Here is a 19,514-nt window from a genome sequence, read left to right as displayed (position 1 = left end):
ATAATATGCATTCTAACAGTTGTCCAATAGGGCTGTCACCTGGGTGCCAAGGGTGTGCAAGGCAGTCATCAGAGCTAAGGGTGGCTACTTTGAAGAAACTAGAATATAAGATATGTTTTCAGTTATTTCACACTTTTTTGTTAAGTACATAATTCCACATGTGTTCATTCACAGTTTTGATGCCTTCAGTGAGAATCTACAATGTAAATAGTCATGAAAATAAAGAAAATGCAAAGAATGAGAAGGTGTGTCCAAACTTTTGGCCTGTACTGTACATACATGCATACATACATACATATATACATACATACATAAATACATGATACATACACACACATACACACATACATACATACATACATACACACACACATACATACATATACACACACACACATACATACATACATACATACATACACACACACATACATACATATACACACACACACACACACACATACATACATACATACATACATACACACACACATACATACATATACACACACACACATACATACATACATACATACATACATACATACACACACATACACACATACATACATACACACATACATACATATACACACACACACACATACATACATACATACATACATACATACATACATACATACATACATACACACACACATACATACATATACACACACACACATACATATATACATACATACATACATATACACACATACATACATACATACATACACACACACATACATACATATACACACACACACATACATACATACATACACACACACATACATACATATACACACACACACATACATACATACATACATACATACATACATACATACACACACACATACATACATATACACACACACACACACACACACACACATACATACATACATACATACATACATGCATACATACATAATCAATCAAATACAGTTCAAAACAACAGCACTACAAGTACCAGGGAATATTATATTACAGTCATGTACACATATTTCTTCATTTCAGAGTTGTTTTTGCTGTAATTCATAAGTTTAAGGTCATGCATATTTAAATAGCTCTTCTTCTTCAAGCATTTTAAGTGAGAGCAGAACCACAGCACCCCCTGTGGTCAACACTGGTAATGGCTCAAATCATATCATCAGTATTATCCACAAAAAACTATATCAATGTGACTTTTTCACCTCTGTTTTTATTATTAGCTCATGTATGTGTCACTTCCCTCTCTTCCTGAGTCACTATATGTTTACCTGCTTACATATACTTTGGTGTTTGTAGTATAATTTGAATGTTAATCCAGTGTGTGTAGTTTTGTCCCTAGAGTGTAAAATATGTAGATAGTTGCTGCTGCTGCTGCTGCTGTGTGGCTGCCTGGGCTTATGTAACGCCCATGAACACAGTGGTGCAGTGGAAGTGCTGTGACCTCCTGGTGTTGTAGTGGCATTATTGTTTTATCTCCTGCAGAGGTGTGCGTGCTGCGACCCCGCTGCCACCGCTTGCGGTCCTATTCTACGTCAGTGGTGATTATGGCTGATGGGCTGACAGACTGTATCCAGTGGGCGATGCAATGCAGCGACTGGGCTGCAGCGAAAGGGAGTAAAAATAGCAGTATCATAGTGGGCAAATACTCCTGTATATGTATATGTAACAGAGGACGAGGACAGGGGGGTTTACTATTATATAATAAGGAGAGTTTCTAACAGCACACTGATGCAGGATTAGGGGTGTTAGAAAATATCGATTCTGCAATATATCGCGATAGTTCATTTTACGATACTGCAGGGGTGTCAAACTCATTTTGGTTCAGGGGCCATATTTAACCCAGTTTGATCTCAAGTGGGCCAGACCAGTAAAATAATGACTTTATAACCTATAAATAATGACAAATCCAAGTTTTTCCGTTTTGTTTTGGTACAAAAAAAACCCAATTACATTATGAAAATATTTACATTTTACAAAAAAAGATGTGAATAACCTGAAAAAACAGAAATTTCATTTGAAAAATTAGTGCAATTTTAACAATAAAATTGTTAAATTGTTAAAAACTCGACTTATTATTTATACATGTACATTACACACAGTGTTACACAAACATTTGGTAACAGGCAGAATAATGTTAAATTTTTAGAGTTTGGAACTAAAATTTGAACAATTTCTACAATATTCCATTCCTTATTATTAACACAACTACAGATCACAGTGGATCCATAAATGCACAAAACATTTAGTAACAGGCAGAATATTGTTAAAATTGCACATTTCAGGTTGTTCATCTGTTTTTATTTATATATGTATTTGCATTTTATTGTGAAATAATAGTTTTGTAAATGTAAATATTTTCACAGTGTAATGTTATTTTTTTCACTTAAATTTTTCAGAAACAAAATTTGTAGTTATCATTATTTATGGGTTATTGTGTTGTTATTTTTACTGTAGGTCACATTGGTCTGTATGTGGAACCTGAACCAAAAGGATTTTGACAACCTTAACTGTTCAGGTTCATTTTTGCACTTTCAACCTGCGGGCCAGAATGGAACCTTTGGCGGGCCAGATTTGGCCCCCGGGCCGCATGTTTGACACCTGTGCGATACTGTATTGATATTAAAATGTACTGTATCGAGATTTTTAGGTATTTATTCAAATGCAGATATTGTGGAGGTTCTTTTTTTTTTTTTTTTGGTTTTCTTTATTGTTTATATCTTGTTTATTATTATTTAACACTGTTTTATTACTGTTTTATTTTTGCAGTCTGGCATATGTCAATGATTCACAGCAACACTGGTTAATATGCATTATTATTATTATTATTTTTGTGCTTGGTCAAATGTTTTAAAATGTGTTGATGTGCATTTTTTTACTCACTTTGGAGAAGGATGTTACTGTAGGAATTTTTATAGTAATTTCATAACATAGTAATTTCCATTTACTTTTTTACATCTTTTTGTTTTACAATGTGCTGATTTTAGAGGGTGGGTCAGAATATTAAAAATTCATGCAAAAATGAATAACTTCTGAGTTCTGACCTAATACTCTGAATTGTGAAAAATAATTTAACCTTTTATTACAAAATGCACTTGACACATTGTTGTTTTGTTTTGTTTTTTAAATGTAATAACATGGTTCATGATGTAATAACAATCCAAATTAATATAATTTCAGAGCAATTTAGAAGAAAATAGTCACAGGAGCTACAGGTAATGTAATCAGAACTTTAACCACACTGGAACAGTTTTTTCAGACACATTTTTTAAAATAATTTTTATTTATTGATTGACTGTTTTTTTAATGGAATGTCCTTTGTAATGTACAGCATTTTTTAAGTAAAACTGTCAAACTTTTGTCCCCTACAGAGGACAAAATGTATTGCTGGGTCTCAGGAGGATTTGCAAAAAAAACAAACAAAACAAAACACTTTTTGTTTCAGAAAGCTGTTAATTACAGTCTGATAACAATTAGCAACTGATTTACATTAAAACATGTTAGTGCAGATCAGGTTTATAGAATAGAATAGAATAGAATAGAATAGAATAGAATAGAATGTCTTTATTGTCATTGTACAGGTACAACGAAATTAAAAAGTGCAATCGTCTTAGGTGCCATAAAAAAGTATAAATAATGTATATAAAAGAGTATAAAAACTAAAATATAAAAAGAAAACCCTGATGGCATAAATATCTAAAAAAAATCTTTAAAAAATCTTATGAGCAGCAAAGTTGCAATAATTGTATGAAGTGCAGTGTTTGGGAGGATGCATAAGCGTCCACTGTGTTGGCTGATATGGAACTAAAACTACAAAACCCATGAATAAACAACAGAACAGCTGGAGAAGAACTGTCCACTGGAGTGACCACTATGCATGAAAGGGTTAAAGTGCTTTATAAATAAAGTTGGTTTGCTATCTCCTACTATAATGGACGTTCTGTGTCTGGCGTGTCTTTGTCTGACACGTGTCCCGATGTTGCAGCACGGGAGGGCGTATGGGTGCAATGCCGCTGTTGTACCATCGTATAATGGCACCATGGGTACAATGCCGCTAGTGGTAATAAAAAATAAAAAAAGACCGACAGACCCAAACACTGTACAAGGGTTAAAATGCATAATCCCATTTAAAAAAGCTAAAAATCACTCCTTTAAGAGCTGAATGTGTGAGTCATTACATGTCTGTAGCAGTGGCGGCTGCTGGTCTTTCAGACAGGGGAAGCTCATTGTCAGCTTACATCAAAAAAAAAAAATTGGCAAGTTATTTAAACATACATTCAGCCCTCTGTTCCTTTTTAAGAAAATGCTCAGTGACCTTATTGAACCAAGTAGGCGTCTTTTCCAGGGACTGGACCAGTGTCCTCTGAATGTCCAGCAGAGCTAGGCTGCTCAGATTGCGTTGGCCCAGTGTGTTGTAGGTGTCAGACTTCAGCCCTTTTAAACTACAGATGCTCCTTTCACTCCGACCTAGCCGACAGTTTGATTTAACTATCTACTAAACGATATTAAACTGAACAAGAAATGATTAAATTATGTAACTAAAACAAGAAAATGCTGAATGTTAAATTGAAACAAGGAAGTACAATGAGTGTGTTTTATTTACAGTCCAAGAAATGAACGAGTAATTTCGTAGTGGTTTCTCTCTCCATTTCACAGCAGAATGTGCGACGGTATTAAACTGAACTGTGTCAGTGAAGGAGGAGATCTGAAAACAGCTGTCAATCAAACGGAATTCAGCCTTTCGACCGATCCTCCAATCAGCAAGTGGGATTCTGGAGTCCAGCCCGGCTGAGCTCCGCCCACAGCTCCATTCACCCCAAGAGACGTCCGGCGTCCAGGGGCGGGACGACATCGTGGCATTTATCCAATTACCGTCCAGTTCTGAGGCAATGAAAAAAACTGTTCCACTCAGTCCCACTGAAGCCCAGAGACGCCCGCAGTCTACGGACAAATGCACTGAGCAGAGATGGAGGAGAAAACAGCACAACGGGAATGGAGGAGAAGTGAACAACATCGTGTCCATTGATTTGTGATAAAGCTGCTTCTGAACAAACTCGCCTGTGAGATGAACGTGTTCTAAAACATTTGTAGTCAATGAAATGTCAACACAACCGAACATATTTAACCATTTAATTTTCATAATTTTAGGGGAAGCTGAGCTTCCCTTGCAGTCTGTGAGAAATCGCCACTGGTCTGTAGGTAAAACACTGACTCAGATTAACCCCTCGTATTGTTTAGTTTCTGTTTTCTCATATTGATCAGACTCTACCAGATAAATCGATATCCTCTATATTTGGCTCCGAGTTAAAGTCAAACACAAGCCCCTCCCCCTCCCCCGTCCCGTCCCCTCCTCCTGTTCCAACTCCACATGCTAACTGATGAATGATCACTTCCCATGATTCCTTTCATGATTTCAGGGCTGTAAAAATGCTGTGTGCACAGTTTGGAAAGCCAGTTCATCAATCAGCCCCAGCCCCCGCCGCCCCCCCCCCCTGTCATTTTACATGTCAGTGCTAATAAAGGTGATAACGATTGGAGGCGGAGCCAGTCCCTGGAGAAATCTGCCCTCCAGCAAAGCTCCGACGTCACCACGGATCCGGACGGGGTTCACCAGGGCTCTGAACGAGGACCTGTTTAATTCATGCCCCAGTGGCGTTCTGTCCGCCTGGATGTGGAACAGTTGTGTTCAGCAGCTGCATTCATGTTTAATAAGAGCACAGTGACAGAAGTGACCCACACAGCAGACAGGCCTGAGTCCAGTCCTTCCATTCTGACCCAAACTGAACCTGCTGACCCTGGACCAGCCTTCAGCAGGAGACGCTCAAAGACAGGATGGGCTGATCCCAGTGGAGGGGGGACACCTGAGCTTAGGAGGCGCCCAGGCTCCTCCTCCTCTTTTTTCTGCCCCTCCTTCTCTCCCTCCTCGTCCTTCTCCCCCTCCTCTTCCTCCCCATCCACCCCCCTCTTGCTCCTTCTTTTCCTTCTCTCCCTCCTTCTCTCCCACATTTTCTCCCTTCTCCTCCTCCTCTTCCTCCCCCCTCCTTCTTCTTTCCCTCTTCTTCCTCCTCCCCCTCTACCCCCTCCCCCTTTTGGTCCTCCTCCTCTTCATCCTCCTCCTCTACCTCCACCTCCTCTTCTCCCCCTCCACCCCCTTCCTCCTCCTCCCCCTCTACGCTCTCCTCCTCCTCTACCCCCTCACCTCCCCCTCTTCCTCCTCCTCCCCCTCTACCCTCTCCTCCTTCTCCTCTACCCCCCCACCACCCTCTCCTCCTCCTCCACCTCCTCTTCTCCTCCTCACCCCCCTTCCTCTTTCTTCTCCTCCTCCACCCCCCCACCCCCTTCTCCTCCTCCTCCACCTCCTCTTCTCCTCCTCCTCACCCCCCTTCCTCTTCCTTCTCCTCCTCCTCCTCTTTCTTCTCCTCCTCCACCCCCCCACCCCCCTCTCCTCCTCCTCCACCTCCTCTTCTCCTCCTCACCCCCCTTCCTCTTCCTTCTCCTCCACTACCCCCTCACCCCCCTCTCTTCCTCCTCCTCCTCTTTCTCTTCCTCCTCCCCCTCTACCCTCTCCTCCTCCTCCTCTACACCCCCCTCTCTTCCTCCTCCTCCTCCTCCTCCTCTTCCTCCCCTCCAGCCGAAGCAGGAAGTGCTAATGTCAGTAGTGGTTCTGACAGCGGGGGTGGGTGCATGGTCTCTCCTGTCAGGGTTGTTGAGGATAACGGAGGATAACGGAGGACCCTGGGGAGACTCTGAACCTCCTCCTGTGCTCCTCTTAACCTCCTCGATCTCTGTTCACCGGTAAAAGCCTCTTCACATCCTGTATCTGTTCTGGTCCAGGTCTGTCCTCCTCTGGACCTGTGGATGCTCTTCAGTTGAACTCAGTGACACATGTTTTCATCTGAGTTTAGAGCTGAAACAGTTAAAGCAGTTTCACACCTGAGAATAAGAATACGTTTAGATGGAGTTGAGGATCTATTAACATTTAATGGGATTAAATGATTCATAAAATTCACAACAACAGAAATGAAATCCCAACCATCTTGTTGCGTCTCCTACATTGTTTTAATCTTTTATAGAATCTGTCGTAACTTTATTCATTATTGTTTTGGAAAATATCCATGATTTATTGATAGCTGACATCTTTTTTTTTTTTTTTTTGCTTTTTATTTCATTTTTTTTTAAATGGTTTTCATCTTGTAGCATCTTTTACATCGTGTTACATCTTCTTCGTCGTGTTGCATATTTTCTGCCATCGTCATTTTACATCTTTTACGACTATGACATGTTGCATCTTTTATGTCATGTTGCGTCTTTTACTTGAAATTTACACAAAAATTCCTTCAGAGTTTAATATATTTAAAGTAGTTTTCCTCTGTAAGGAAACAAAATTCAGGTATACAACAAAATAAATAACACCCCCCCACCCTCCGGACATGAAAAGAGGGCATGTCTGGACAAAAAAAAGGACATTTAATCACCCTGGTTTTATTCTTCTTCTGTGGTTAAATCATTACAGTATTGGCAGCGCCCCCTGCAGGCAGGAAACCCAAACATTTTATGAATATGACACAAACTCTGAATTTTATCCAGTAAATTATAAGCAAATGAAGCTTAAACCCCGGCCTTTACTAAATATTTTGGTTTGTAACTAAAAACTCAGACAATAAAAACAGATTAGAATTAAAAATTAATTTAAAAACATTTACAGAATTCAGAATAATCATCACATATGCCGGAAAAACTGTGCCTTCTTGAATCTGAATATTGGTTGGTTATAAAATGGAAAAGACAAAATGAACAGACGACAACAAAGAAAGAAAAAAAAAAAAAACTTTTTTTGTTTTTTGTTCATTTTTTCCTTTTTGTAACTGATGGAAAACATGCTAAAAACCAATAAAAACTTAAATGACAAAAGAATCTGAATATTGGATTGAGATAATCGCTCTGTGAAATCCAGTCAACTTAGAACATGTGTAACTCTGTGTTGAATTCTGTCAGTTTTATGTCCAGTATCGGGGGTCCACTCAGTCACCTTTCATGCATACTGGTCACTCCAGTGGACAGTTTTTCTCCAGCTGTTCTCTTGTATATTCATGGGTTTTGTTGTTTTAGTTCCATATCAGACAACACAGCGGACACTTATGCATCATCCCATACACTGACATTCAGACCATTACTGTAACTTTGTTGTTCTTGATGAACCTGATCTGCAGTGACATATTTTAGTGTAAATCAATTAAAAATCAATCTTTTTTTTTTTTTTTTTTTTTTGCATATTATCTCCATGAAGTGAGTAATAACTAGTATTAGAGTATGTTAAAATGTGAGAAAACATCAGATTGGTGGCATTAAAAATGTTTTTATATCATAGTTTTCACACAGTATATAACTTTATTATTGTTATTATTGCCATTTTTTGTCATTTTAGCCACTTTAACAAATTTGTTTATATTGTTTATATTTTTCTCTCTTTATTTTCCTATTGTATTGACCCATACTGTCTTGCACTGCTGTACACACTTCAGTTTCCCCCTTGATGGATCAATAAAGTATATCTTATCTTATCTTATCTTATCTTTTCTTTTCTTTTCTTTTCTTATCTTATCTTACTTTCTGATGATGGGTTTTAAATACATGTTCCTTTCCTTAAAAAATTAAACACATGATGTCCAACTGAGTGGACATTTTTTTAACTCCATGAAAAAAAGGTTCATTAAAAAAAAAAAAAAATTCAGTTGCATTGTTTTTTGTTTTTTGTTTTGTTTTGTTTTTTTCATGCATAAAGTGGAATAAAATCACTCAAGAAAAAAATATTGACTAAGGTTCTCATAATTCATGCATGAAAGGGTTAATACCCACCATCATTTTCCACTCACCGAAAACATCTAAACAGGGCTAAAGGTCAATGAAAAGGAGGCTTTTAAGTGTGCGTTCCTGTTATTTCAGAGTCCACTGAAGGCGTTTTGATATTCACTGTGTTTCTAAAAATAGACCAGAGTCAAGAGTCTGATGGTTATCTCTGAACTGGTTTCATACGGTCAGTCCTGATGAATAGACTCCCTCATTAGCGTCATTCATGTGACCTGATGGTTGGAGTCGAAGGTCACGGGCTCTTCATTAGAAGGTCACGGGTTCTTCATACAGTGAATGATTAAATCACTGAGTGGATGAAAAACAGAGGAAAGAGCTGATTCATATGGAGCCGTTGTTCTAAAGCAGGGACGTCAAAGTCCTTTTAGTTCAGGTTCTACATTCAGCCCAGTTTGACCTCAAATGGATCAGACCAGTAAAATAATAACATAACAGCCGATAAATGAGGACAACTCCAAATTTCTCTTTGTGTTAGTGCAAAAATTGCACTTATTGCACAAATGTCATATTGTTCATCTCTGAATCCTGGAAGATTCTGTTGGGTTTCTGTAAATTGGCTTAGAGTCTGGTTTTGACCAACTCTATATGTGAAGTGTCATGAGAAAACTTCTGTTATGATTTGGTGCTATATAAATAAAATTTGATTTGATTTGACAGATTTGAGCAGATTTGTTTGTTTATTAGGCTAATTTTTTTTCTTTGCTTTTACTATTTTATTTATTCATTTATTTATTTATTTATTTTATCTTTTTTTTTATTTTATCTTTTTTATTCTATGAGTACTTTGCAATTTTTTAAATTACTATTATCAAGTATGTCATCTAGGACTGGGGTGGGAAGAATAGGACATGCTTATTGCACATATTTCATACTGTTCATCGCTGACAGTTTTGCACAATTGCTCATATATGAGTAATTGTGCAAAATGGAAAAGACAAAATGAACAAACAACAACAAAAAAAAAGGTTGGTTGTTTTGTTTTTTGTTTTCTTTATTTGTTTTTGTTGTTGCTTGTTCATTTTGTCTTCTCCATTTTGTAACAGAACCAATATTCAAATTCAAGAAGGTACAGTTTTTCCAGCGTATGTGGTGATTATTCTGAATTCTGTAAATGCTTTAAAATTCATTTTTAATTCTCAACTGTATTATTGTCTGACTTTTTAGTTACAGATCAGAATGAAAAAGATGCAACATGGTGTAAAAGATGCAATGCATACATTACACATTTATATAAATATATATTTACTTAGTAATAATAGTTTATGTTTTTATGCTCATTATCTTTTGCATGCCGTTCTTAAATGCCACTTTGTTTTGTGTTTTAATTCCCCTGTTAAATTATTTTATTTTATTTTATTTTTTTATATATATCTTAAATTCTTTAAGCATTCAGTATGGACAGCAAAGTAAGATTTTCATTATACAGGGAATTCTGACTTTTTTTCTCAGAATTCTGACTTTAATTTTAGAATTTTGACTTTTTTCTCATGAGGAAGAAAATTTGTGATTTGAGAGCACAGAAGGCACCCTTTTGTTTCATGTTCCCTGCCGAGCTAACCTGTTTAGCATTAACCAGTGATGTTTTGATTATATGTTAAGATGCCTCCACCAGGTCTGACAGACTTACCCTCCCTTTCCCTTGGTGTGAACCCCCTTCCTGAAGTGCGACCCCCCTCCCCTTTCCCCTGAATGTAAATTCTCTTGTCTCCTTCCTAAAGTACAACCCCCTTTTTTCTTTATTACTTTGTTTGTCTTTTGTTTTCTGTTGACTGCTTTGAAGTAACTGTATAAATACCATCTGAAAACACAGATTCAGGGTCAGACTACTGAAACAGCCTCTGTCTGCATCGGTACTCTCACCATGCTCTGGAACACTAAATAAAACTACACTCATCACAGCAAACTTTGAACCATGTTTTGTGATTTTTCTTCAATGCTCAGAATAATAAAAAATATATATATTGGACTTTTTTTTTTTCTTTTTCCAGTGATCCTAATCTTCTTCCATAGTTTCTTTACCGTACACATGACAATAAAACATGTCATATTTACTTAGTAATAGTACATATACAGTATATTTTTATGCTCATTATCTTTTGCATGCCATTCTTAAATGCTACTTTATTTTGTGTTTTAATCACTTTTGTCTACATTTCATGAGCACTTTTTGAGTTGACTTTGGAAGGTTTGACTTGTCTATGTGCTTTTTGTGTATTTGTTTTTTGTATGGAAGTCTGTCTGTAACTATTTAATGTACTGCTGCCCGTCTTGGCCAGGACACTCTTGAAAAAGAGATTCTTAATCTCAATGAGGTTTTCCTGGTTAAATAAAGGTAAAATAAAAAAACAAAATTAAAAAAAATCCCTAGTTATTTTATTTTATTTTATTTTATTTTATCTTGTTTTATTTGTATATATCCTAAATTCTGTGTGCATTCTGTTTGGACAGCAACGTAAGATTTTCATTATATAGGGAATTGTGACTTTTTTTCCTCAGAATTCTGACTTTAATCACAGAATTTTGACTTTTTTTCTCAGAATAATAAAAAAATATATATTGGACCTTCTTTTTTTTTCTTTTTCCAGTGATCCTAATCCTCTTCCGTAGTTTCTTTACCGTACACGACAATAAAACATGTCATATTTACTTAGTAATAGTACATATACAGTATATTTTTATGCTCATTATCTTTTGCATGCCATTCTTAAATGCTACTTTATTTTGTGTTTTAATCACTTTTGTCTACATTTCATGAGCACTTTTTGAGTTGACTTTGGAAGGTTTGACTTGTCTATGTGCTTTTTGTGTATTTGTTTTTTGTATGGAAGTCTGTCTGTAACTATTTAATGTACTGCTGCCTGTCTTGGCCAGGACACTCTTGAAAAAGAGATTCTTAATCTCAATGAGGTTTTCCTGGTTAAATAAAGGTAAAATAAAAAAATAAAATAAAAAAAATCCCTTTTTATTTTATTTTATCTTGTTTTATTTGTATATATCCTAAATTCTTTGTGCATTCAGTTTGGACAGCAAAGTAAGATTTTCATTATATAGGGAATTCTGACTTTTTTTCTCAGAATTCTGACTTTAATCTCAGAATTGTGACTTTTTTTCTCAGAATAATAAAAAAAAATGTACAGGGTGGGGAAGCAAAATTTACAACGAACATTTAGTTGTTTTTTCTCAGCAGGCACTACGTCAATTGTTTTGAAACCAAACATATATTGATGTCATAATCATACCTAACACTATTATCCATACCTTTTCAGAAACTTTTGCCCATATGAGTAATCAGGAAAGCAAACGTCAAAGAGTGTGTGATTTGCTGAATGCACTCGTCACACCAAAGGAGATTTCAAAAATAGTTGGAGTGTCCATAAAGACTGTTTATAATGGAAAGAAGAGAATGACTATGAGCAAAACTATTACGAGAAAGTCTGGAAGATACTATTAAAGAAGAATGGGAGAAGTTGTCACCCCAATATTTGAGGAACACTTGTGCAAGTTTCAGGAAGCGTGTGAAGGCAGTTATTGAGAAAGAAGGAGGACACAGAATAAAAACATTTTCTCTGATGTAAATTTTCTTGCAGCAAATAAATTCTCATGACTTTCAATAAACTAATTGGTCATACACTGTCTTTCAATCCCTGCCTCAAAATATTGTAAATTTTGCTTCCCCACCCTGTATATTGGACCTTCTTTTTTTTATTCTTTTTCCAGTGATCCTAATCCTCTTCCATAGTTTCTTTACTGTACACGTGACAATAAAACACTTTGAATCTTTGAAAAAAATAATGAAATTATGGAAATATTTACATTTTCAAACTGTCCAAACAAAAAAAAGATGTGAATAACTTGAAAAAGCTGAAATTTCTTCAGGAAAAATAAGCACAATTTTAACAATATTTAGCTTCAACGTGTACATCACAGATTTGATGTCACGTTTTACATTATTTTCATCTCATTGTGTATTTTATGGTGTTTTTCTTTTACATTCTTATAATTGTGTTGTTCTTTGTCCTCCAGATTGTGTTGTTCCATCTATTACATTATTTTTTATCATATTACACCTGTGTTTCATAGAGTGAAACGGATCAGAGTGCCTTTGTTTTTATGACCTTCCTCCCTCATGCTGTTCCATAATCTGATTGGATGGAGGTAAAAATAAACCGCCAAAGGTCGACATCCTGAGAAACATCCAAAAACAACAAAACAAGAAGAAAATAGAAAACGGCGTCTCTACAGGTTCATACTTTACCTCAGTGTCATTTTTCAAACAACACTTTCAACCAACAGGGACTGAAAACACTGAACTTTAACGACATGGACACGATCGCAAAACCAGGAGTTTAGAGACGACAGTGAAACGTGGATGAATCCAGACTGACTTTTGCGTTTTCTCTCCTCAGTCGTTACATAAACCCGTCTCCTCTCGTGAACCGGACCCAGGCCTGTTTCCATGACGACGGCCCAACAGAACGTTTGACCTCGCCGCTCCGCTCGCTTCATCAGACACTAATGAACGGTCATATTGTTAGACCCCATCAAACACTGATTGGTCTCTGATTAGTAACTGGGACAATTACAGCAACAGCAAGATTTCAGTCAAAACAATAAAGTCTTTAAAAACTAAAAAAAAAACAACCATGAGGAAAGTTTGAGACATTTACATGTGGAAAGTGAATAAAATAATGTAAATATTATCTGTAACAGTGTGTAGAAAATGTCTTAAATTGGTCCCAAACTCATTTTTACTGAGTCTGTAACTGTCAGATTAAAATGCTGTGATATATGAAGTCATTCTTCTAATTAAAATAGGCTCAAACATCTGTTTGTGCTGCTCAGGTTCGATTTATTATTCACTAAATCTGTTTCCATTTCACTCCCTTCCATTTACCTTTTGTCTACATCAGGGGTGGCGAACTCATTATAGTTCAGGGGCCACATTCAGCTAAATCTGATCTGAAGTGGGCCGGACCAGTAAAATAATAACATAATAATATATAGATAATGTCAACTCCAAACTTTCCTCTATGTTTTAGTGTGAAAAAAGTAAGATTACATAATGAAAATGTTTACATCTACAAACTATCCTTCAAAACCATGTGAATAACATGAACAAACTGAATAAATAAGTACAATTTTAACAATATTATGCTTCAGTTTATCATTTACAGACATAATATTGTTAAAATTGTACTCACTTCTCTTAAGAAATTTCAGGTTGTTCATATTTGTTCAGCTTGTTCACAGTTTTTGTGAAATTATACTTTGTTTTAGTGTAAATACATGAAAATGTTTACATTTACAAAGAGAAAAATTTGGAGTTGTGAGTATTTATAGGTTATTATCATCGTATTTTACTGATCTGACCCACTTTATGTCATTTCAGTCTGAATGTGGAACCTGAACTAAAATGATTGTTAATATCTTAGTGTAATTTTTGCATTTCACACACTCATCCAAAGGACCGGACTAAACCCTTTGGTGGGCCAGATTTGGCCCCCGGGCCGCATGTTTGACACCTGTGGTCTACATCATAGGTGTCAAACTCATTTTAGTTGAGGGGCCACATTCAGCCTAATATGGTCTAAAGTGGGCCGGACCAGTAAAATAATATAAATAATAGGATAAGCACTTTTGAGTGAAAAAAGTAAATTCCATAATGAAAATGTTTACATCTGCATATTGTACTTAAACATAATGTGAACAAATATGAACAACCTTGAAAATTCTTTAGTAAAATAAGTGCAATGTTAACAATATTACGCTTTTGTTTATCATTTATACATGTGAATCACAACTTACAGATCACAGTGGATCTATAAATACACAAAACATTAAATAACAGGGAGAATATTATTCAAATTCCATATACTTCTCTTAAGACATTTCAGATATTCACATTTTTTGTTAAAGGCTCATCTGTAAATGTAAACATTTGTGTAATTTTACTTTTTTTACACTAAAACAAAGAGACGAATTTACAGTTTTCATTATTTATAGGTTATTATGATAGTATGTTACTAGTCTGACCCACTTGAGATTAAATTGACCTAAAATGATTTTAACATCCTTGATTGTTAATATCGTCAGTGTAATTTTTGCATTTCACAAATTCATCCCAGGGGCCAGATTGAACCCTTTGGCGGGCCAGATTTGGCCCCCGGGCCGCATGTTTGACACCTGTGGTCTACAACAACTTTTCCATTTCCCACTTAAACTTTTTTTTTTTCCAATATTTCAAGCTTTTTCAGGTTTGAGTTCAGGTTTTTGTCACATTTTCGACATTTCTATTTGGACTTTTTTATGTGTCAGTGAAAAATGCAAATACAAACAGCAGAATGGAGAAGTTTTGACAGTAGAAAAATGATTTTTTTTTTTATGAGCACAGTTTTGTGAACAGTAGTATGTAAATTGTTTTTGTCTGTTTTCTGAGCTTTTGGATTTGGAAACAGTAAATCGTGGACATTTTGGCATCTATAGATCCTGTAGACACCGAAAATGTCTTTTATTATATGTATTGTAAATGTTCTATATTGTATGTGCTAATACTAATGTACTTGTACATTGTCCCTGATAAATAAACAATCAACAAAAGTCAACTAACCTGAAAGGACCTTAAACAAGTCTTACGCAATGTTAGTAATACAACTTTTTAGGCCTCTTAAACCTTCGCAACAGAATTTAAATATTTTCAAATGTTTTACTGTATTTTATTTTATCTGCACATATTCACTGAACCACATGTGAAATATGCTGAAATTCATCAAACCCCAGTTAAAATCTAGCTCTTATTAGGGATGGGAATCGATAAAAGCATCTGAAAAGGATTTCAATTCATGAAAAAAAGTAAGGCTGTATATCACTTGATTTGTATTTGATGATTTGTAATGTGGATTACATTTTTATTGTTTTTACTTTAGTTTATTATTTCAGTTATATTGTATTTTTTAATTCTTTTTTTTTTGTGTGTGTATTGTACATTTCGGGGGAGGTATTCATATAAGCCTTCTTTTTGGCTATAAACCTCCCCTGCACAATTTTGTTACTTGTTTGAATGTTGTTATTTTTTCTATTGCTGTTTTATTTTGTGCAAATAAATTAAATTAAATTAAATAAGAATTTAATGATTCCGATTCCGTTATCGATTTTGCTTATCGATCCGATTCTCTTATTGATTCTCATTGTGTGAGGGAATAAAAGAGTACAAACGGGTGTGTTTGCATTAAATGTCTTTTATATTTCCATCTCTGCACAGAAAATATAACATATACAGTATGAACAAATAATAATAACAGATGATGCTGGGTCTGGATTGGGGGGGGTGGGGGTGGCATACAGTGAAAGTGAACCTTAAGACGCTTTACTAATTCCTATGTCTCCCGTTGTTGTGCACCTCGTTTCCTTTCCCCTATCTTTGGAAACTTGTATTTGAGGTGCCAGGACGTTTGTTGTCCCCACCAGAACTGGGCCCAGATGTCATCCTGGCGTTCACTCTGCCGCTAGATTCACAAGCGTCGCTAAGTAGAGTATCAAACACATGACGTTCCTGTAAATGAATCACATGCTGTGGACAAATGTTTGAACATATTGGAGGGATTCCACCTTCTTGAAGAAATGGAAGCTTTGACAGCGTTCCAAGTGGCCCTCCTGTCATGTTTTTGGAGCGTTTCATCCTTAACGCCAAGTTGGCCACGTTCTGACCAAAACAATGCAGCATGCGCCTGACGTCATCGTGCATGCACAACGAAGGCAGAATCGATAAGCAGAAACGTTAAGCGGGCAGGCAAACGATTCCAAGGAACTGAGCTACTGGGAAACGGTTCTCAAAAAGAACCGGTTCTTGATTCCCATCCCTAGCTCTTTTGCTCCAACTCCAAATCGACCTCCTCTGTCCAACAGCACATTCCATTTGGGTGAAATAATCTGAGCTCCACTAGATATACAAAAAGTAGCAGAAGTAGAAGAGTACCTGAGTGGATTATACACCACAACAAGTTCAGACACTGATAAAGTTTAGGAATTAAATCCTAATCTTAAATTTGTAAGGATTTACCTTCCATAAACACTTAAAAACTTTGCATATTTTGCAGATTTGTGGTAATGTAGAAGAGTAAAAAGTATAACTTATACTCTGAGGCACAATGGAGTAGTACAGGATAACCTGCCGAAAATGTCAAATGCAAATGCCTCTGTCTGAAGTACACTGTAAGCCCGGAATTTGTATTTACTAAAATGCTTTAATTACAATACACTTAAATGATTTAAATTTTATGATGTTACTATAAAATGTTAAGTATATTCTGCTAATTTGTAGATATAGTTGAAAGTATGAAAAAGTTTAAGTTGAATGGAATTAAATCACTAAGTTTTAGTCATGACCACATCTTTTTATCTTCGCATTGCATTGTGGGTATTGGGCATGTTGTTAAAAATGTGTTATTTTTCTGTGCAGGGGTTCAGCGGGGTTGTAGTGTTAGTGTTAATCTGGATTTAATGTGTGTATGCAGGGCCGGACTGAGACTCATTTTCAGCCCTGGAGTTTCATACCTCAGACCGGCCCACTTTAGATCACGACCGATTATTATTAAAATCATGCAATTCTAACCTTACATGTTAGGTCTACACACTGTTCTGCAAAGCCTTCTAATTCAGTGTATTTTCTAAAATATTTCCAATTCAGCGCAAGTAAAGGTTGCTTCACAATGTGGATTTATTTCAAAAGTGAGTGCACATTGACATCTCCAACATTATTATTCCTCACAACACAACAATAACAGAATCTATATTTTTGTTCTTATAAGTGTTAACATTTTTCAAACCTTTAAAATGTTTGAAATGAAATGAAAGTATAAAAATATTAAAAATTACAAAAAATAAAAATAAAGCTTGCTGCACTTTCTAATAACTATTATTTTTGTATCCTCTGAAACAAAAGATTTCCATCACAACTTACTTGCGGTTTGTTCCATCGATGCTATTGAAAACTTTTGGTACAGTGATATTAGGGGTTTGATGAGGATGATAAGAAAAAAATATGTGTATCCTGTGACTGAGGGTGAGCAAAGCAGTCAAAGCTAACAACAGACTCCTCTTCATCTGTGTCATTTGTGCCTAGTGGTTCAGGGCTGTGCTGCTGAGCTGCTCCTCTGTCATCAGTAGACTCTGCTCTCCCTTTCACACTTCCTCCAGTTTCTCTAGACTCGCCTGCACCTGGATCACAATAAAAAATAATATCTACAGACATTTTGACTTACTGAACCAGTTCAGATCTTTACACTGGCTAAATATGCAGGCTTATTAAATATTACTTTATACTATTGCCTTTCAGTTGTGGGCTTTGTGTATTTACTGTCTCACTTTTGATAATAAAAAATAAAATAGGCCAGTATTATCGTTTGGGTCTAGAAAGTGGTTTTAGTAGAACTACTGCTTGTTCACACAGTCTGTTCCAACAGCTCACCTTTTCCTTCCATCCTGACAGGAACAATCCCCTCATCACTACTGGCTCCTGGCTCTGCTTCTGACACTAAAGCACAGTTTAAAAATGCTCAGAATTCTCAGCACAAATCTTCTATTTTCAAAGCCTTGGTGTCAGTTTCATTCATGTAGTGCTGAATCCTGGAGCATCTCAGAGCACCTTTCATACTGAACAGGCCTACACCATACTCTTCACTGGAGCCTATTTCTTCTAATCCTCTTCCCTCTCTGAGCAGTCCTACCTGCCCACTCTGGACTTGTGGGCTCATGGCTGCTGTTTGCTGCTGGATCTGCTTTCTGACTCTGAGGAGCTACAAGACAAAGTTTCCCACTTTCGTGGCGTCGCATCATACTATTATTTAAATGACATAACGTTATGTTCCACGTCATTCATTCATTCATTCATTTTCTGAACCCGCTTTATCCTCACTAGGGTCACGGGGGTCGCTTGGAGCCTATCCCAGCTACATAGGGGCGAAGGCGAGGTACACCCTGGACAAGTCGCCAGTTCATCGCAGGGCTGTGTTCCACGTCACAATGCCACATAATTCACTGACTCGATAATTAACTAACTTGAAAGGTGGTTTACCTGGTTCATCGTCCTTATTAGTTGTTTCCAACCGGAGGTCGTTTTTGTGAAAAAGTTGCAGATTTTGGCACATTTGGCTGCGTTTGCTTCCAGAGCTTTCCTCTTTTTCATTCTTGCCTTCTCCACACCACCCTTGCTCTTTCTATTCTCCATGTTTCAAACAGCAAACACAGCTGACCATCCACAGCCTGCAGAGCACAGATCATATATGCTCCACAGCTACAGTACAGAGCTACTAACCGTATGCAAGGAGATGTTACGCCAGGTCATGGTGTGTCCGCAAAAAAAACAGGAAGAAAACAAAAATAAATAAATAAATAAAATATTAAATACATATTTAAAGTGAACTCCGGCCCTCGCGGCCCAAATATTATACCGGCCCACCGGGAATTGTCCCGGTCCTCCCGATTAGCCAGTCCGGGCCTGTGTGTATGGCAATGTTTATTGGCCTTTTTGTGTTTGTTTTTGTATTTTTGTAGAGCTGCACCATGAGTCAGAGCCATAGGAAGAACTATGGCTTTACTGTTCATCTACAAGTGTTACTGTACAATGGAAATTTCAATGTCTTGTCTAATTAAGA

The sequence above is a fragment of the Sphaeramia orbicularis genome, chromosome 22, assembly GCF_902148855.1.
Source record: "Sphaeramia orbicularis chromosome 22, fSphaOr1.1, whole genome shotgun sequence".
Classification (NCBI taxonomy): Eukaryota; Metazoa; Chordata; class Actinopteri; order Kurtiformes; family Apogonidae; genus Sphaeramia; species Sphaeramia orbicularis.
Note: the sequence above shows the minus strand (reverse complement) of the source record.